Raw genomic sequence first — 20,646 nt, 5'->3', positions numbered from 1 at the left:
TCAGCTGTCTTCAATTTCTTTGTTACCTGTCCTCTTCCTTGGTATCGAGACCAGGACAATAGGTGTTGCTTTCTGACAGTTTCTCTCCTTTTGTCTCAATTCAGAAGTTTTCATGGGCTGATCTGCTGAGTTCAGCCTGGGAAGTGAGGCCAACATCGGAGACTCATCACACAAGTTTGAAAGAACTCCTAGTGACTTGAAGCTCAGAACTGTGGACGGCAGAGGCTCCCTTTGGACATGGAATTCTCCATCCCTTTCCAGGAAGAGAACAAAATCCACAACCACTGAACTGCTGACCACTCCTGCATCTCCAACCCTGAGATTTAAAAAATCTTTTTTTCTCTCTTATCTTTACAAAAATAACATGGCGGCCAGGTATGGTGGCTCACGCCTGTAATCCCAGCACTCTGGGAGGCCAAGGCAGGTGAATTTCCTGATGTTAGGAGTTTGAGACCAGCCTAGCCAACATGGTGAAACCCTGTCCCTACTAAAAATACAAAATTAGTCGGGTGTGGTGGCGCGTGCCTGTAGTTCCAGCTTCTCGGGAGGCTGAGGCAGGAGAATTGCTTGAATCCAGGAGGCGGGGGTTGCGGTGAGCCGAGATCGTGCCATTGCACTCCAGTCTGGGTAACAACAGCGAAACTCCGTCTGAAAAAAAAAAAAAAAAATAGGTAGAAGGACATAAAATGTACTATTCCCTTACTATATTTAGCAGCTACATAGGGCTTAACAAGGAGTTACTAGCAAAAAGCAAGGAAACTTGAAGGCAGTTAGTGTTTTTTGTTCCAGAAATGATTATTTCTATCACATTAGTTATTCTTTAACAAAAAAGGAAACTTTTAAGAGGACCTTTTTACTTTTCCCACTTAGTTTACAGTTTGATGCAGAGATGGTAACAGCCCTTTCCCAAAACAAACTCCCTTCTTGCCTAGGGACTAGACTGTCTTTGCAGGACTAACAAATTAGTCAAAAGATTAGAAATCATGGTTTAGGAGTCATGCAGCTAGACGCTACAAGATTCTGACCCTCTCCAATTCCTCCTGGGTATAGCAACACTATTGTAAAACCTAAGAGCAATGCTTGAGATATTTTGGAGACCTGGCACTTGATGGATCAGCTGATACCACCCAAGATTCTTTGATAAACTGGCTCATCCGATTTTGTGGCCTCCATTCAGGAACTGACTCAGCTCAAGAGGGCAGCTTCAACTCCCTATGATTTCATCTCCGACCCAATCAGCACTCCCTGACCCCACCCCTCACCCATCAAATTATCCTTCACAACTCTGTTTCCTGAATGCTCAGGGAGCATGATTTGAGTAATAATAAGATTCCCATCTTTGTTCAGCGGGCTCTGTGAAATTGCTCTTTGTCTGTTGCAATTCCCCTGTCCTGATAGATCCGCTCTTGTCTAGCCAGCAGGCAAGGTGCACCTTGCCTTTGTACAGACAGGGACAATTTCAGTTATTTGAAAGACGCCTGGAAGGACATGCACTGTAATTTGTGATTTTGCGGAGGCTCCGGGAGCATGGCATTAAGCCATAGTATAAATGAGTGTGGAGAGAGGGTGCCTTCTGAGAGACGCAGTTCCTGGATTCTCTTTGCCCCTTGTAGTCTCACTGCTGTTGCCTGGCTTCCAGCGGATAGTGGCAGGCTAGTTTGGGGGAGAAAAATGTATTTTTCCTCAACCCTCTCTGAGTTCTTGGTTGAGATGGACTGCTAGAACAAAAGATAGATTAACAAGAGAAAAGCAAAGAAGTTAATTAGCATGAATGACTACCTTATAACTACGTGGGAGACAACGCAAGAGTAGGTAACAAAGAATTAACTTCAGACTTACCATCATTCCCTGACAAAGAAAGAAAGGGCATAGGCCAGAACACCCTCATCCTCCCCTAGGACTGCCTGGCCAAGAGGTGCAGGGTCACCCAAAGCCAGGGCTGTGATGCAGATTGAGCTTGCACTTTCCGCATTAAGAGTTTTCAGTGATTTACTCATCCTTTCCTTCGCAGTACAGAGAGGAGGACACCATTACGGATGCAGATTTTCTTTATAGAGTAAGTTTCTCTTGCTGAACTTCACCAGTGGCCTCCTCTCCCTTTAATAGGAATGTAAATAACATTTATAGGAGGCCATTGATTTCCACCGAGCTCCTGCACCAGCTCTAACAGACCAAACCAAGTCCCTCCTGCTAAAGTTTGTTGTCACCAAACTGGAACTAAGTTAGCTGACCTGAGCGATCAGGAGAGAGAGAGAAAAGTCAAATTTCCAGACAGGCCAGCTTTAGCTGGCATGACAAGGGAGCCTCCTCTGCTTTAACCTTTACAAGGAAAGCAACTTTCAAACTACCAATTTGCTTTTTGTCCTTTGTTTCTGCTTTTACCTAAGGACTCAGCTATGATGTGGAAGGAGACCCAGGCATCTAGGATCACTGCTCACTTGACTTCCACACTGCATGCGATCCCACCCATGGGCAGGGGTTGTAAATATCCAGGAAGCTTCATTCGCTGCCCCGCCTGCCGCTCACCTCCTGCTGCACTGGAAGAACAGGCTGGCCAACTGGCACTTCCCGAATCATCTTCCTGTAAGATAGCAGGCGTGGTATGGGGGAATTGCTCCAGAAGGCACTGTGTGAACTAGATCAAACCCCCACCCCACTCCTCCATCTGGAGACCACAAACCTTTCACATGTGATTTCTTCTAAAGCTCTAAACCCCACCCTTTCATATGTGATTTCTAAAGCTGTAAACCCAAGACTTGTAATTTTTAAGGCTGTAAACCTAAGATCCTTTCAGGTGTAATATCTAGAGCGTAAGCCTATATAAAGGCAGAGCTTCTCTTTGTTAGGGGAGCTTGGCTTTTTGGACAAAAGAGAAAGACTTGCTCCCCGTCTGTAATAATAAAACCCTTTCCTTTTCTAGTTTGGTGTCTGAGAGGTCTGTTTCCCACGGCCGCCCCTGCCTCAACGATACATACTTAGGAATATATATTTATCTTGACCAAATTCCTATCTACGGGGTCTGGGGAGTCATGCCCTAGAAACCACAAATTCTCATCAGATGGGTTTTAGTTAACACTGAATATCTTGAGTTACTTTCCAATCTGACCCAACAAGGAAGAAAATAAGACTACTTACCCCGAATCATGTTTCTCTGCCGTATCTTGAAATGGCCGTGCAAAGCCATCCCTTATGGGAAAAATCCACATTCTACAGAGAATCCCCTTTCCCCGCCAACTTTCTTTTTTTTTTTTATTTTTATTTTCCTTCCTTTCCAGATCCAGGAGATAATCAACTAAGAGCCAGGCACACTAGGTCCAGTAAGAAACATTTTACAACCCGTTCACTCTGAGGTCTGCTGAGAGCTTCCTCTGCACAATAAAACTTGGTTTGCACAAACCTTTATCTTACCCTGAACATTTCCTTTCTGTTGATCTCACATAATGAGGTCTTCACATAAACTCAACCAATTGTCAACCAGAAGATGTTTAAATTTACCTGTAGCCTGGAAGCCCCCTCTTTGAGCCATCCCTTCTTTCAGAACCAAACCAATATGTTTCTTAAATGTATTTGATTGATGTTGCATGCCTCCCTAAAATGTATAAAACCAAGCTGTACCGTACCTACCTTGGGGACGCGTTCTCAGGACCACCGGAAGGCTGTGTCACTGGCCACGGTCACTCATATTTGGCTCAGAATAAATCTCTTAAAGATTTACTCTCAGCATACCCATCCAAAATCCTCACTGCCCACATTGCGGAGATGAGCTCTTGAAACCTCTTCCTGTTCTGAGGGTTGTATGGCTGGTGAATGTTCTTTGCTCAAATAAACTCTGTTAAACCTGTCTGATATTTTTATCAGGAAGAAACTTTAGTGTGGAGTCCAGTCGTCTGAGGCTTCCTGAGAAGCAAACTAAACAGGCCCCCACCATTCAAGACTCACACCCTAGCAAGGTGATGGGATGGTGGGATACAGGATCAGAGGATGGGGCCTGGGCCTGGGACTGGGTGTGGCTCCAGCAGAGACTATCTAGGTTTTCTTTGTTGTTGAAACCGATTACTTCCCATGGAAGAATAACTTCTGTATTGCAGTTGTGGAGCAAACATGGGGACGCCATCCATAGGCTCTAAGCCATCAGTAAGCCCTGAGGCAGTGTGGAACTTGCCTAAGCTGGTCTGGAGCTCCTGGGTTCACACAGTCCTCCTGCCGAGGGCGCCCGAAAGTGCTGAGATTACCGGTGTGAGCCACGGTGCCCAGCCTTGTAGTGTCTTTGCCGACCTCTGCTCTCACAGACTTGTGTAGGCAGTGCAGATAGCGCAGAGAATAGAGGAAAGGATGTGTGCTCTGGGGGTTTACAGTGCTATGATAATGTGACAGAGGGCTAGAGGAGGCACAGAGCACGCTCCCACCCTTGCCAGTCTCCTGGAACCCAGGTGAGCAGGCAACACCTGGAGAGGCTCCCAGCAGGGCTGTGTGTGCTCGGTTTGTTTCTGACCCTGTCTCTGCGCTTTCCTTATTTGTTCCCCTTCTCTGGTCTTAATGCTGACCATCGGGCAGGTGCTGTTCACTTTGGTTCTGACCCACAGCCAGGACTCCACACTTCCTCACGTGGATCCTGTATCAATTGTGGCTCTCTGAGTCAGAGACGTGGCCTCAGTGCCTCATCACATCCAACACAGAAGAGATACCTTTGTCTCAATGAGGCCACCATCTTACCAGAATTCACATGTTAGGTGTCTCAGTCTATTTCCTCTTGCTTGAAACTGGGTAATTTATAAAGCAAGAGTTTTGTTTTTTTTTTTTTTTTAAGATGGAATTTCACTCTGTCACCCAGGCTGGAGTGCAATGGCACGATCTTGGCTTACTGCAACCTCTGCCTCCTGGGTTCAAGCAATTCTCATACCTCAGACTCCCGAGTCCCTGGGACTACAGGCACGTGCCACCGCGCCCTGCTAATTTTTGCATTTTAGTAGAGATGGGGTTTCACCATGTTGGCCAGGCTGGTCTCGAACTCCTGACCTCAAGTGATCCACTCACCTCGGCCTACCAAGGCGCTGGGATTACAGGTGTGAGCCAATGTGCTCAGCCTTTAATTTTTAAAAATTTTATTTATTTTAGAGTTGGGGTATTGCTGTGTTGCCCTTGTGGAACTCCTGGGCTCAAGCCATCTGCCTGCCTTGGCCTCCCGAACTCTTGGTATTACAGGCATGAACTATAGTCCTGTGTATTCTCATAGCTCCCAGTGTGACCATTACTAGAGGCAAAATTTAAATCAGGGGTTGGGGATGGAGAGGGAGGTGGGGCAACATATATGACTTTGAAGAGATTTTCTGCAAATTTTGGAGGAGTGGGTGTGCTACTGGCATCTACTGGGTGGAGGCCAGGGATGCTGTCAAACGTCCTACAGAGCATGGAACAGACCCCACACAAAAGGATTATTCCATCCCAAAAGTCAACAGTGCTGAGGTGGAGAAACCCTGGGCTCTTACCAGTGAGATGAAGTGTTCCAACCAGCAGACTTCTCGACACCTACCTTCTTCCCATCCCTCTTTGTTTCCGAGATTACCCCACTATAAGACATTTTAAACAGGCTGGACACAGTGGCTCACACGTGTCATCCTAGCACTTTGGGAGGCTGAGGCCGACGGATTGCTTGAGGGCAGGAGTTTGAGACCAGCCTGCCCAACATGGCAAAACCCCATCTCTATTAAACATGTTTTTAAAAACTTGGCTGAGTCAGGCATGGTGGTTCACCCTGTAATCCCAGCACGTTGGGAGGCAGAGGCAGGCGGATAACCTGAGGTCGGAGTTCGAGACCAGCCTGACCAACATGGAGAAACCCCGACTCTACTAAAAATACAAAATTAGCTGGGCCTGGTGTGGCATGCCTATAATCTCAACTACTGGGGAGGCTGAGGCAGAAGAATCGCTTGAACCCGGGAGGCGGAGGTTGCGGTGAGCTGAGATCCCACCATTACATTGCAGCCTGGGCAACTCCGTCCCAAGAACAAAAAAAAATTAGCTGGACGTGGTGGTGCACACCTGTAATCCCAACTACTCTGGAGGCTGAGGCACTGAGAATTACTTGAACCCGTGCGGCCGGGTTTCAGTGAGCCGAGATTGCGCCACTGCACTCCCTCCAGTCTGGGCAACAACACAGTGAGACTGTCACACACACATGAAATTAAATACAGAAATCAAAGTGAGTAATTTCTCAACACTTGTGAAGTTGTAACTACGGCAATACACTTTTATATCCCGGTATTGAAATTATCCCTCTAGTTGGCCTGTGAACGTCCCATGCCTGCCAAGCGTGTCATCTGAGACGAGCACTTCAATTTGTTCGAGCAGGCAGGTGCCAGTAAAAGCCCAAAGAGGATTGCTACCTAACCATTGTGCTGCAGTTTGGAGTGTTCAAGGTGCTTTCCAATGACATCTTCTGAAATTTGATCTGACAACGCTTTGGGAGGCGGTTTATTAGGAAGCCGCTGCCCTGTCGCACTCAAGGAACCGGGTCAGTGACCTGCTCCAGGACACCGGGTTGGCGGGGAGTGGAGAGAGGCCGGCTGGACTCAGCCTCCAAGTCCCGCACTCGATTCTGCAGGAATCAAACCTGTTCTTCATGCTACCTCTCTCCCTTCTCCTGGAAACAAGCAACAAAATGCTGAGAATGCATCTTAACTGAAACGGAAGTCAAATGAATTCGCCTGCTATCATGGGAATTTTTGTCCCTTAACCTTGCGGGAGAGCTGGGTGAGTTCCATTTGCGGTGGGGGACTGGAAACAGGCTTCTGGGCTTCCAGAGCCACATCCCGTCCCCACACAGCCTAGGCCAGGCCAGGTGTTTGTAGGTGAGGCTCCGGGGCTCCAGCTAACCTCAGATACTTGGGCAGGGCTTTGTGCTGAGAGGCAAAGCTGGGCGAGCCGGCGATGACGCCGGCCTCTGCGCAGTGTGGTGGTGAAGACGTCTCTTCCAGGGAGTCACAGGAAGCAAATTCATCTTTTTTTTTTTTTTTTTTTTTTTTTTTGAGACGGAGTTTTGCTCTTGTTACCCAGGCTGGAGTGCAATGGCGCGATCTCGGCTCACTGCAACCTCTGCCTCCTGGGTTCAGGCAATTCTCCTGCCTCAGTCTCCCGAGTACCTGGGATTACAGGCACGCGCCACCATGCCCAGCTAATTTTTTGTATTTTTAGTAGAGACGGGGTTTCACCATGTTGACCAGGATGGTCTTGATCTCTTGACCTCGTGATCCACCCGCCTTGGCCTCCCAAAGTGCTGGGATTACAGGCGTGAGCCACCGCGCCCGGCCCAAATCCATCCTTTTAAAGGGCTCCCGTCCTGCGGCCCTGAACCGGCGCGCTGGAGGAGAGCTGCGGCCTTTCCCGAGGTTCAGGACTCACAAGGCTCGCAGCCCAGCCTTGTGATCCAGCTTCCTCAGTATTCGCGGTGCACCACTCAGGACGACTTGCGGCCAGGAGAAAGGGGGCTTGTTCTTTTTTTCTTTCTTTCTTTTTTTTTTTTTGAGACGGAGTTTCGCTCTTGTTACCCAGGCTGGAGTGCAATGGCGCGATCTCGGCTCACCGCAACCATCCGCCTCCTGGGTTCAGGCAATTCTCCAGCCTCAGCCTCCCACCTGTAGCTGGGATTACAGGCACCCGCCACCATGCCCAGCTAATTTTTTGTATTTTTAGTAGAGACGGGGTTTCACCATATTGACCAGGATGGTCTCGATTTCTTGATCTCGTGATCCACCCGCCTCGGCCTCCCAGAGTGCTGGGATTACAGGCGAGAGCCACCGCGCCCGGCCCTGTCCTTTCTTGAAAGTCCTACTGGGCGAAAACGAAGCCCTCTCCGGCTGCCCGCCCTCCGGGAGAAGCCGCGCCCCGTCAGGCTACAGGACTCCGGGCGCCTACGGACCCCCATTCCGGGCGCGCACCCGGAAGTCCCGAGCTCCGGCCCGGCCCGCCCCCCCCCCACCATCGCCCCGACCCGCTCCACCGCCCCCCATCCCCGCTCCACCGCGCCTGCGTAGTGGGCCGTCGGCGCCCGGCGCCGGCTGTTGCAGTTGGTCTGGCGCAGGGCGCCGAGGCGGCTGTTGCAGTTTGTCTGGCGTAGTGCGCGGCTCCCCTGGCTGCTGGGGAGCCGGCGGCTTACGCGGCGAGGGAGCGGGGACGGGGAGGCGCCTTCTGGCTCGGGCTGGGGCCGGCGAGAGCGCGAACGAGCTACGGCGGCATCAGCGGCTAGCAGGTAAGGTCCGCGCGGGGCGAGCGTGGGTCGTTCAGGGCCGTGAGGGGGTGCGGTTTGCGGGCGGGCCAGGGGTGCGGCGGCCTGGCCAGGGGCGCAGGTGAGCGCGGCCCGCGCGGGGCCCGGCGGAGCATTGTCCTTCGGGCGGCGCCCACACCGCGCCCCGTGCCGGCCGGGCCGCGGCGGGGACCCGGGCGGGGCGGGCCTGGGCCTCGGGGCGGGCACGCGCTCCTTGTTCGCCGGCCCGCACCCCTCCGTCACCCCATCTCCGCCGCCCCGCGCCAACGTGGCCGCCAACCTCCTGTCCCCACTTGCTGGCCGCCGCCGGCCCCTCAGCGCGCGCTTTGTTGGCAGCAGAGCTGGAAGGCCCGCGGGCGGGGCGGGGCGGTGGCGCCGCGCGGTTGGGCGCGTGGAGGGGGCGCTGCGCCAGAATGCGGGCTGGGAGGGGGAGAGTTGCATAATCCCGGGGCGGCGGGATGGACGGGTTGGGTCACCCCGGGGTGACCTAGGCCCGGGGGATGGCCGTGGTCCTTGCGAGCTGTGGGTTGCCGGAACGCCCACCGACCGGTCCTCGAGCCGGCGCAGCCCCCTTCGTGATGCTCGCAACGAAACTTGCGTGCTCTAGAGAGAGCCACGCGCACTTTTCTTCTCCTTACTGAGTGACCTTGGATGTATTCGTCTAGGAATGTATGTGTTGAAATTTTTATTTTTTAGTTTTATTTTTCTGAGACGGAGATTTGCTGTTGTTACCCAGACTGGAGTGCAATGGCACGGTCTCGGCTCACTGCAACCTCCACCTCCCGGGTTGAAGCCCTCTCCTGCTTCAGCCTCCGGAGTAGCTGGGATTACAGGCATGTGCCACCACACCCAGCTAATATTTTGCATTTTTAGTAGAGATTCTGTTTCACCTGATGGCCAGACTGGTCCTTACCTCCTGACCTCAGGTGATCCACTCCTCTTGGCCTCCCAAAGAGCTGGGATTATAGAAGTGAGTCACCATGCCCGGACTCATATGAATACTTGTTACCTGCGTAGAATGTGTGATGATCAAGTCAGGGTACCTGGAGTATTCATCACCTTGAGTATTTATCTTTTGTTGTTGTTGTTGTTGTTTTTGTTTTTTAAAGACAGAGTATTGCTCTGTTTTCCAGGCCGGAGTGCAGTGGTGCAATCTCGGCTTGCTGTAACCTCTGCCTCCCTAGTTCAAGCAGTTCTCCCGCCTCAGCCTTTGGAGTAAGCTGGGATCTAGGCATGCACCACTACGCTGGGCTAATTTTTGTATTTTGAATAGAGACAGGGTTTCACCATGTTGTCCAGGCTGATCTGGAACCCTGACCTCAGGTGATCCGTCTGCCTCAGCCTCCCAACGTTCTGGGATTACAGGCGTGAGCTACCGTGCCTGGCCGAGATTGATCATCTCTGTGTGCTGGTTAACATTTCTAGCCTTCTCTTTCAGCTACTTTGAAATAAACAATAGGTATTTGCCAACATATTGCAAATACATCACGCCGTTGCACTCCAGCTCCAGCTTAACTATGGTGACCGTACTCTGCTATAGAAACATTAGAATTTACTGTTTCTAACTGTACGTTTGTGCTATAGAAACATTAGCATTTACTGTTTCTAACTGTACGTTTGTACCCATTAACCAACCTCTCTTCCTCGCCCCTTCCCTTCCCTGCCTCTGATACCTGCCATTGTATTCTCTGTTTCCATGAGGTCAACTTTTTTTTGTTGTCGTTGTTATTTTTAACTCCCACATGTCTGTGAGAATGTGTGATGTTTTTCTTTCTATGACTGGCCTGGCTTATTTCACTTAACATAATGACCTCCAGCTTCATCCGTGTTGCTGCAAACAAGGCGCTTTCGCTTTGGTGTTTTTTTCTGGCTGAAGAGCGTTCCATTTGTATATATGCCATGTTTTCCTTGCCTGCTGGTTGGTGGATACTTGGGTTGATTCCATATCTTTGCTCTTGTCAATAGTGCTGTGATAAACACGTGAGTGCACACTGATTTGATATGCTGATTTCTTTTATGTTGGTTAAATAGCCAGTGGTGGGATTGCTGGATCGTGTAGTAGTTTCGTTTTTAGTGTTTTGAGAAATCTCCGTACTGGTTTTCGCCACGACGTTACTGATTTCCAGTCCCACCTCGGTGTGTAAGGGTTCCCTTTTCTCCTCATCATGTCAGCATCTGCTGTTTGTATTTTTGAGAATAGATACCTTAATTGTGGTAAGGTGGTAGGTATCTGGTTGTAGTTTTGATTTGCACTTACCTGGTGAATACCGATGTCAGCATTTTTTAATGTATCAGTTGGCTATTTGTATGTTTTCGATGTCCTTCGCCCATTTTTTCGTGGGATTATTTGTCGTTTTTAATTGTCGGTTATTTGAGCTCCTTACGGGTTCTGGGTTTTAGTCCTTCGTCATGAATAGTTTGCACACGTGGTTTCCCATTCAACATGTTGTCTCTTTGCTCTGTCGTTTGTTTTCTTTGCTGTGCAGAAGCTGATTGAAAGAGATGTATTGAGCACGGTGGCTCAGGCCTGTAATCCCAGCATTTTGGGAGGCTGAGGCGGGTGGATTGCCCGAGATGGGGAGTTGTGAGACCAGCCTGGCCAACGTAGTGAAACCCCATGTTTACAGATGATACAGAAAAATTAGCTGGGTGGGATGGTGGCCATCGCCCGGGTTCAAGCAATTCTCCTGCCTCAGCCTCCCAAGTAGCTGGGACTAGAGGAGCATGCCACTGTGCCTGGATAATTCTTTTTTTTCTTTTTCTTTTTTTTTTTTTTGGTAGGTGGTTTGCTCTTGCCGCAGAGGCTGGGGTGCAATGGCGCCATCTTGGCTCACCACAACCTCTGCCTCCTGGGTTCAAGTGATTATCCTGCCTCAGCCTCTGGAGCAGCTGGGATTAGCCCAGCTAATTCATTTTTATTGTTATTTTTGAGGTGGAGTTTTGCCGTTGTTGCCCAGGCTGGAGTACAATGGTGCTATCCCGGCTCACTGCAACATCCGCCTCCTGGGTTCAAATCTGTGTCTGCATCGATTCCACACAAGAGTTCAGTCATCATATGGGAAGTGAATCATAGCTGTGGGGGGCTCCATGCGGGACCCCAAGTGCCCCTGAGGCCAGTCCCTGTGGCCACAGCAAGGAGCATCTGCTTCTGCCAGTTGGACAAGAGTCTTTCCTGTCTAGAAATGGGCAGAAGGACTTCCCCTGCTCCCTACCCACCGTCGTATCCCAAACACACCCGTGTGGATGGATGCCTCGACATCTCCCCTCAGCCCAGGGCCTGAGCTCTTCCTGATGAGGGTTTAGCAGGAGTGACCGCCTCTCCCCGGGTCCATGTTGCGGGCAGCTGCCTTCTCCTCAGCTCCCACGGGGCAGAACAAGAGCCAGCCAGCTCTCAACATCCCAGGATGTTCCAGGGATGCTGCTAACTAAAGCAGTCGGGGCCTTGTGAGTGAGCGGTGGGAGGGATGAGGGTTTCCTCGGCATCTGTCAGTTCCTGGAGCATCTGAAGGGTCAACCTACACCTGGAGGGACGAGTGGAGCTGGCCTGGCATCCGTGGGTACCCAGTGCCTGGCATCTCCCAGTCCCTCTGCACTCCTTCACAGACCCCCCTCCACTGAGCAGCACAGCCCTGAGGACAGAGGCAGCAGCCCGGAGAGCATTTCCAACACAACTGTACTTACTGAGATTTACACAGGAGACTCCCAAGGTATTGCTCCCCTCCCTCCCACCCTTCCCTTTCCCACCCTTTCCCATCAAGCTAAGGCCCAGCAAGATCATCATTGGCAGAGAAGTCTTTGCTTTGAGGCACCTGATGCCCTGAGGGTCCGAGAGTTGAGAGCCCCACCCTTGGGGATTGGCACCAGAGAGCCTGCCCTGTCCTTCTACTGGCTACGATGCTGCTTTTTCTTCCTCTTAGAGAGCAAGGGGTCACCCTTTCTCTTTGGAGACTGTGAGGTGTTACGTGGCCCCCAAGCCGGGGATTGTGCCCCAGAGACTCTGAGCCCAGGCCTTAGGTGGGGCGTCTGAACAGCAGGGGATAGGCCTCTGCAGAGAGCTCGCTTCTTGGAGGTGGTGGCGGGAGCGGGAGCCGGTGCTGGTGCTGGGCTGAGGCCTCTTCTCTTTGCCCTTCGGGACTGAAGAGCTCCCTGGGGTCCCCGCCCTTCTGGACTGAGAAGGCCTGAGGCAGGGATAGGGCTCTGGGACAGCTTCCAGGGCCGCAGCCTGTAGTGGGTCCCCACGACAGAAACCATGCCAGGGATCTCCCTCTCCTCCCCACTTGACCGCTTACACAGCCTGCCTGACTCCATGACAGGAGAGGCTCCAGGGAGACCCCAGGTGTCCTGGGTCCCCATGCCTGGGCAGGTGGGTCTCTGGTCCCGGGGAGGAGAGTCTGGCAGGGCGGCCCTCAGCGTGCCAGAATCCAGCCTCTCCAAAAGCACCACCGGGTTTTTCGCCACCCCAATGCACACTCTGCCTTGTCCCTGAGGGTCCCGGGCAGCCGTGTGGGGTGGGCAGGTTTCCATGCTGACCCCTTGTTGGGGGCCAGGGACATCTCTCTCTGCTCCTCGGCCCGCTGCAGACTTGGAAGAGATGGAGGCCCGCTTCAGACTTGGAAGAGATGGAGTCCAGCTGGGTGGTGCCATGACTAGGGGCTGCCCTCTTACGCCGTTCCTCCTCCAAGGATTGGAGGCGCTTCTCTGCCACCTGCGGGAGGAAACGGGGCATTTTCTGGCGCTGCCCCATTTGTGAACAGGGCCCAGGGTGGTGGAGACCAAGGCACTTGGGCGGCAGGCAGGGAAGCCTGAGGCAGCTGGGCTTCCTGTCAGAGACAGAGGGTGTGTCTCTGCCGGGCATCTTGCTTGCTGGGCCTCACTGCAGTTTGCATCCTGACTCCCCTCCCTGGCTCCTCTCCATCCTGCTTTGTCTGAACCTGCACCTCCCCACCTCGGAGCGTCCCCCAAGAAGCCGAGCATCCCCCAGAGGGTTGGTGTAGGCAGTCAGGTGGGGCACCTGGGTTCCCCTCCCTCCCTGCTCTACCTGGGCAAGGGTGAGTCCTTCCTCCTGCTCCAGCTCCTGGCTTAGGGCCAAGAAATCCATCTTTGGATCTGGAGAAAGCAATTCCTCCAGGAATCGGGGGTGAATGACGGCCTCCACCTGGAAACAGAAGGAAGACGGCGGGGGCGTGAGGTTCCCGGGCAGGGAGTAAGGTGGAGCCAAGGACACCTGGAGGAGATGCAGAAAGCAGTGAGGGCCCCATGCCCACCCTTCTGGAGCTGTGTTATATCAGGGCGACCACCAGCTCCACACACAGACCACAGACCTGGTAGCCTACACACATGCAGACAGAGACACACAAAGCACACACAGCACACAAACAGACCCACATATGACACAGGAAAATAGACACAAGTAACATACACACTCCACACTCACACCCACACCGACACAGAGTAACCAGTTGCAGATACAAAGACACAGACACACTCACGTGCACAGACCCTCAAATGGACGGCAAGACACACAGCCATCTACTGCGGAGTCGCTAGGGAACAGAGCTTAATTCCAAAGACCTGCGAGTGCCACCCCCTGGAATCCTGCAGACCCCAGCATTTGAGGCCAGCCCACCTTGGTGACGAAGTCTCTCTGGGAACACAGATGGTCGACGCAGCTCAGGACGCCTGGGTCTAGAAGCATCCCGTCCCCTTGCTGCTCCGCTTCGCCCTCTTCCCATTGTTCCTCGAGCTCCCCAGTGGCCCCAACGGGAGTCCCCAGCAGCTCCTCCATGATGTCCACATACTCCTGCACCACTTGAGGGGGTGTCTCTTCGGGGGCCTTGGTCTCCGCCGGCTGCTGGGGCCTGGGTGGTGGCAGGCGGGCCTTGGTTTCCGCTGGCCGCTGGGGCATGTGTGGTGGCAGGCAGGCAGGCAGGGCCTTGGGGCCGGCCTTGCTGGGAAGGTCCACTGAGGCAGGGAGGGAGGAGGATGGGCATGATGAGGGCTGCTCCTCCTGCCTGCATCGCACAGGGGAGGGCAGGGCTCAGGGACCTGAAGTGGGTCCGAGCTGTGTCAGGACCACCTGAACCACAGCGCCCCTGGAAGAGACGCCATAGGCGGGGCACTTGTGAGACAGCATCATTTTGGAGGAAGCTTGGAGTCACTGATAGATGCTGAGTACTCTACTCGCTCATCCCTGCTTCCTGGGCAGATTTTTGAGTTTTGGAATGGCGAGGGGAGAGAGTAGCTAGGAAACGTGATTAGGTGAATACCCACTTCATGACCACGGGCAGGCCAGCACTCCCCCCGCCCCCCGCCCCCCGGCTCCCCTGAGCTGTCTTGTTGGAAGGAACAAATCCCTCTTGAAGGGAGGCATGGGGTGTGGGGACAGTGGCCTTTCTTGGCCCCTCTGATTTTTGCTGTGGCTCCCGTGGGAATGTGGGAAGCTGTTACCTGGCTCCTTGACCACCTCAGGGGCTGACCGTCCCTGGGGTTCAAGCCTTGGCACGGCTGGAGGAGGCCGGCCCTGGGACCCCTTCATCCACTGCGACTTCTGAATCTGCATCTCCTCCTCAGCCTCAAACTCCAGGAACCTGGGGTGAAGAAGGTGCAGGCCGTGCTGAGAGGGTCCAGGCCCCCTTCCCCCAGGACCATTCAGCAGCCGATGGCAGGGATGGGAAGGCGTGCCTCGGGCATGCTGTCCGGGCCCTCCCTGGGCCCCATCCCCCAGTCCCAGACGGAACCGCTTCCAGAGTTCTGGGCTCTCCCTCCCTCACCCGGCCCCTACAGAGCCCATGGCATCCCCAGGGCTTTCTGAGTTAAGTGAGGGCTACAAGGCCCTGGAGGGCACCACGGGTTCCCCTCCTCCAGCCTTCAGCTGGCCAGGGGTAGGGTTTCTGGCAGAAGGCGTCCACGATGTTGCCCAGATGCAGGAGTCCTGAGGTTGGGACTGTTGGTCCCTGAAGGATAACCCGGGAAGATGAGGCCTGGCAGATCCCTGGTCGGGAGGAAGCAAAAGCTGGGCCCAAAAGACAGGGCCCCTTTCCCCTGAGGCTGAGGCTGCTGTCTTTGTGTCTTAAAGGAGGGGACTACGGGGAGCAAAAGCAGGCAGGCCAGAGATGGGTCTCAAGGTGTCCTGGACGCAGGTCTCCCCTGACCCAGCCCAGGTGTCTCCACTCCTGGCCAGGCTGGGATGGGTGAAAACCGACTTCTGGCCACTGCTGTCAGGAGAGTGCACCCCGCTCTGCCTATAGTTGCCAGAGCCCCTTCTCCCCATCCTCACAGCTGTCGGTGATCTCCTTTGGGCTGCTCCTTCCCTGACCCTTAGTGTCAGGCAGGGGTTGGCCCACCAGGGCAGGATAGAGACCCCAGAGCACTGTAGGAGGGAGGAGCAGCTTCGTGAGGGCACCAGGGGCCCAGGAGGGCCTGTGTTTGTCCACACCCTTCTCATGCTTCACGCTAAAAAGTCACCACGGCCACCGGGCCTCTGTCCGTGCACCCCAGACTCACTTTGCCGCCATCTGGTAGAAGATCTTTTGTTCAGAGTTGCTTGTGTGCTGCCATTCCTGCATGGCCCACCGCAGTCCCTCCTCCATGGTCATGCTGGGCTTCCACCGGGCCAGGGATCTGAGAACCGGGCTGTAAGGTGGTGCAGTCAGTCCCAGTCCGTAAGTTCACCCTCCATCCCAAGCCCACCTGGTCCCAACACCTGGTCCCTGTCCTGTTCTCCCCCAAGTGGGTGGGATATGCCTCCCAAGATGAGTCATCAACACAAGCCACCAGCTGGCCTCTCCAACTGCCCCTCGAGTCCTCAGTGTTACCGTGTTGACAAGGGAACTTGTTACTACGGGTGGAATGTGAGTGTCCCCATCATTCCTGTGCTGAAGCCCTAAGCCCCGGTGTTTTAGTTCTTGGAGTTCATCAGGGTTAGAGCAGGTCATGAGGGTGGGTTCCCATCATGGCATCCGAGCCCCGATAAGGGCAGGAGGAGACACCAGGGCTCTCCCTCTTGGCCACAAGAGGACATCACAGCCAGAGGCAACCCTCTGCATTCAGGGCACCAATGTGCTGTCGCCTTGATCTGGGACTTCCGGCCTCTGGAACTGGGAGACGTAAATGTGTCCTGGTAAAGCACCCAGTCTATAGGACTTGCTATGGTAGAGCCTGAACTGGCTGAGACAGCGCACACACAGAATGACCGGGGAGTGAGGGTTAACGTGCAGGTTCCAGGGCCCCAGGACTGAGGATTTAACTAGCTTTCTGGGGACTGTGGAACAAGGCAGCAAGGCATCCCCTGGGGACGCAGCCTCAGGGTCCTGGAGAGGAGCAGAAACTAGAACCAACGCAGAGCAGCATCGAAGCCCAGTCCACGCCAAGCCTGTGAGCCCGGGGCGACTCCACTCTGAGAATCAGGGTCCCCCAGTTCACATGGACTCAGCTCCAAGGGAGAATGCAAGCAGTTCCAGGATGCAGGGCGGCAAGATTTTTTGGGACAGAGATGGGGCCTCCTTAAAACCTACACCCTGGGCAGGGGACTTGGCTAGGGTACTGGCCAATGTGTTGCCTGGTGGGTGTGCTCAAGCTCCCGTGCAGTACGGGTTTGCTCATCTCGGGGGACACGGGGTCACAGAGACACTGCAGGATGGAGAGAGGGAGGACTGGGACTGAATCAACAAACTCTCAGATGCTGGCATTGCTGCCTCAGTCACCACAGTTTACGGCCCTTGGCTGCTGGGCTCGTGGTGCACTCAGAGCCATCACTGGAGCCGGTGGCTTTCGAGAGTGCTGTCCTAGATGGCCTAGTCCTGATAATGATAGTAATGGGGGGGTGGGCGGTAATCATAACAGCTGTCATGTGATGTGTCACAGCACGTGCTGGGCACCGTGCTACATGCGTCATACGTGAGCTCAAGTCACCTCTTCACCATCCTCTGAATGAAGCATTATTGTCCCTTTTTCTAGAAGGGATCAAGGGCAAAGCTGCAGATACCTGCCCAGTAAGAAAGGATTGGCTGGCCTCATCGGACAGTGAGGGGCAGGTGAGGTGAGGCCCCTGAGAGTGTGTTTTGAGCGGCAGCCAGATGAATGTTGCTGAAAATGTGCCCTTCCGTAGCTCAACCCGTTGCCTTCCAGACTGCCCCGCAAGATCCCCTGAAGAGCTTGACCTCCCGTCCATCCGGCAGCCTCTTTTATGGGTGAGCTGCAGGATGAGCTCCGGGGCCCCGAGGACACTCACATGAAGAAACAGGAAAGCGCTTCGGTGTCCGGACTCTGGGGAAGGTGCCTCCGGGCCAGGGGCCTGTAGCGCTGCCAGAGTCGGAAGTTCTCATACACGCTTTTGGGGTTGCAGGAGTCGTCCGGTTGGGCCTTGGCCTGGGAGGGAGCCTGGCTATTCTCTTTGTGAGCCCCTTGTGGCCATGGACAAGCATTCCCTGGGGCCATGATGGGGGCCAGCTGGGGAGCCGGTGGTGGTGCTGGAGGAGGAAGGCCCTGGGACCAGCCTCCCATGCAGGCCTGGGTGCCCCCAAGGATGTGGGCAGCCATAGCGGGCACCACAGGGGCAGATGCCAGGGGTCGGGGAGGTGGACATGCGATGCCCTGACAGATGGCACCTGGAGCCTGCCAGACCAGAGGGGCCCGAGTTAGGACCAAGGTCTGTGCCCGAGGGGCGTTCACAGGCCCCACTGCTGTCATCATCTGGCCAAAGACATTGGAAGCCCCAGTCCAGTTTGGAGCACGGACAGCACTGGAGGGCCGGCTGGAGGAACCCCTACAGTCACAAGGGGCGGCCCGTGTGCTGGGCCGGGAGCAGGTGTGGTGAAGGACAGAGCCGTGAACACTGGCACGGAGGCGCCAGGTTTCTCGGTCACAGCTGGTTCCAGCACTGGGCATGCTGTGGAGACAAAGGAAAGAGGTGAATGAGCTGGGGTCTCCAGGTCTGCCCTAGTCACTGGGGAATCAGAGGGGTGTTCTACAGCTGAGGGCATGTGACAGGGAAACTCTGCAGCTTGCAAGTGTCACCGAGTGTGCATCGCATGCTCTCTTTCTTCTCCACAGGAGGGTAGCTTCACTAGAGAGCCTGGCATTTAGCCAAGATTGCACCACTGCATTCTAGCCGCGGTGACAGAGGAAGACTCCGTCTTGAAAAAGAAGCGGTGAAAGAAAACCACTGTATGGAAATCTCTTTCAAGCCAGCACCCTGTCAACCCTGAAGATAACCCATACGTATCACACCCAGTGCGCAAGTGCTAAACATGGGTCAGAGTCAGGCTACACTTTACTCAGTGCTCGGTGGTCCTGGCCACTGGGGAAGATCTGTTTTCAGGGAGCAGGTCTGAGAAGCAGTGGTGGAGTTCCCTGAGATACTGTCATTGCATAGCCAGCAACAGAGGCACAAGATAAGAGCCCAGCCAGCAAGCGGTGAGCAGTGGGGCTGTCAGGGGAGGTGTCCGGGGATTTTCACAGCTGCTTGTCACGTTACAGTAGGTCGTGGGACAATGAGCCCATCTCTGTTTCTTTTTCTTTGAGCTCCCAATAACTGAATAGAGTAACCAACCAAGATCCAGAGGTTCTTGGGCCACAGGCCCGGTATGGCAAAGTTGTCTGGAGCTCATCCCTGTTCACTAGGAAGGACCTTATGCAGTCTCCAGTCAAGGTGGATAGAGATACAGCACATGAACCTCATCAGTCAGGACACACATCCTAATTGAATAATAACAGTAATAAGAGGACCCTCTTTCTATTTGTGCGGTACTCTCCTTCCTTGACTGAAAAGGAAACCAGTCTTTCAGACCCTTCCACTGAAAACCAGCAAGAGTCCACACCTGTCCCCTGTTGATGAGGTAGTAGATGTGGAATAGAAGCAATTTTTTTCTCTCCACGGTAACACAAAGTGCAGAGGACAGGCCATGAGCTAGCAGACAAGACGACGTGGGTCTGAAGACCTGAGTTTCCCCAAAAGGACGAACAATTCAGAACAAGCTCGGAAGCCCAGGCCGTGTTGCCTGAACTTCCCCAACTGCCGCCACCCCTGTTAAAGCCAACAGTCACCTGAACTGACAGAAGCCGCCTCTGGGAGGGAGCTGAGAGGCTGCGGCAGTTACAGTGGCCCCAGCCTCACCCACCCAGAGGCTGTCACTGCATGCTCTGTCACAGCCAACATACCCAACGGTTTTCTGGCCGAGACCACTTCTCCCCACTCCTCCCTGAGATCCAGAAAACTCCAATCCAAATCCCTCTGAACACTATGGAAGGGCACCTTCCAGGTGCCTGAAGACACAACACAGGGCTCACAGGCTTGTTTGTCATCCTCCCTGGGCCACCAGCACAACACGATCCCAGATCCCACTACTCCCTACAAACATACGGTGACGTGACCTGTCCCCCTCTAGAAAGAATCAGTACATCCACTTTATCCTTTCCCCTACATGGTGTATTGCCGCAGGCATCTTGGTCCACCTCCAAGGAGCCGTCCTCCCTAAGCACAAACTCAGGGATCCACGGCCCTCCCCACGTGTGGTGTCTTTGGGGACATCCAGATCTCCCTCCCTCCCTCTCTCCCTCCTTCCCTGCTTCCCTCCCTCCCTCACTCCCTCACTCCCTCGCTTTCTCGACACTAGCCCTACCAACTGTCCCCTGGGGCTGTGTGAAATTTGAATTCCCAAGTATTTGAAACATGGCAGAGACTTGGATGATGCCCCTGTCCCTACAGACTCACCTCCATTTGAAGCCATCCCCTCAGGCTGCCTGACAGTTTTCACAATGCGAAAAGTCAAGGGCAGGACCCAGAGAATGACCTGCCTCAACAGACTCTCCTGAGTTCAGGTAAGTAGGTTTTGAAAGTAAGTAGGTTTAGAACATAGGACCCCAGACATTCTGCAGAGGGGGAGGGGCAGTGCAGCAGGTACTGGTAGGGGATGGGGACATTCTGCGAAGGACTCCAGCCAATAGGCAAGAACTGAGGTTTCCTTCCAGCCGGAGGGCAGCAGTGCAGCCTGTGTGCGCCTTTTTAGGCAAGTTTTAAGTTGTCCCTCTGGCTCACGGCACAAAGCTTCAACCTGATGTCCCCTTAACTTCCATTCTTTGTCAGGAGACCTACTTTTGTGTCCCTCAACCCCTGCTCCTTCCCACTTGGGCTCTTTCCCACTCTCAATGAATCTCAACAGGTGCTACAGGTCCGGAACACAATTTAGAACATTTCCTAAGAACCCTTGTGTTTGTCATACAATCCACGTCTGGATCCTCTGCCTGCTTCAAGCAGAAACCCTTTACTAGAAAGCCTCAGTCTAGCAAAGAGTGCCTGTGCAGCCAGAAAGCCTTTCATTTTGTTTCCCAGCATATTGTGCTGGTATTAAATGTTTATATCTTTTAAATGATTTTAATTTAACCAAGCA

The 20,646-nt window shown here is 53.7% G+C and overlaps 1 protein-coding gene and 1 pseudogene across 11 annotated transcripts in view; one reads left to right on the top strand and one right to left on the bottom strand.

The window, feature by feature from the left end:
* The window catches only part of LOC144582497 (isoleucine--tRNA ligase, cytoplasmic-like), a 30,332-nt gene extending 27,413 nt beyond the window's left edge, over nt 1-2,919 (top strand). For 7 of the 10 annotated variants that reach the window (XM_078371984.1, XM_078371983.1, XM_078371981.1 and 4 more), the window contains 2 exons: nt 105-2,056; nt 2,388-2,919. The gene's annotated coding sequence lies outside the window, so the exon portion shown is untranslated. The remainder of the gene's footprint in view (nt 1-104; nt 2,057-2,387) is intronic. The other 3 variants (XM_078371977.1, XM_078371979.1, XM_078371976.1) reach the window with 1 other exon arrangement.
* Nucleotides 2,920-12,026: 9,107 nt separating this feature from the next.
* On the bottom strand, nt 12,027-20,446 carry LOC144582498 (NUT family member 2G-like; annotated as a pseudogene). Its single transcript, XR_013535247.1, has 7 exons — nt 19,971-20,446; nt 17,490-18,146; nt 15,764-15,892; nt 14,708-14,847; nt 13,887-14,221; nt 13,299-13,415; nt 12,027-12,965 (listed from the first exon to the last, which is right to left on the bottom strand). The product of XR_013535247.1 is annotated as an NUT family member 2G-like (transcript).
* Nucleotides 20,447-20,646: the final 200 nt, after the last annotated feature.

This window comes from Callithrix jacchus, chromosome 5 (assembly GCF_049354715.1).
Source record: "Callithrix jacchus isolate 240 chromosome 5, calJac240_pri, whole genome shotgun sequence".
In the NCBI taxonomy this organism is placed as follows: Eukaryota; Metazoa; Chordata; class Mammalia; order Primates; family Cebidae; genus Callithrix; species Callithrix jacchus.
This window is presented reverse-complemented; position numbering and strand designations above follow the sequence as displayed.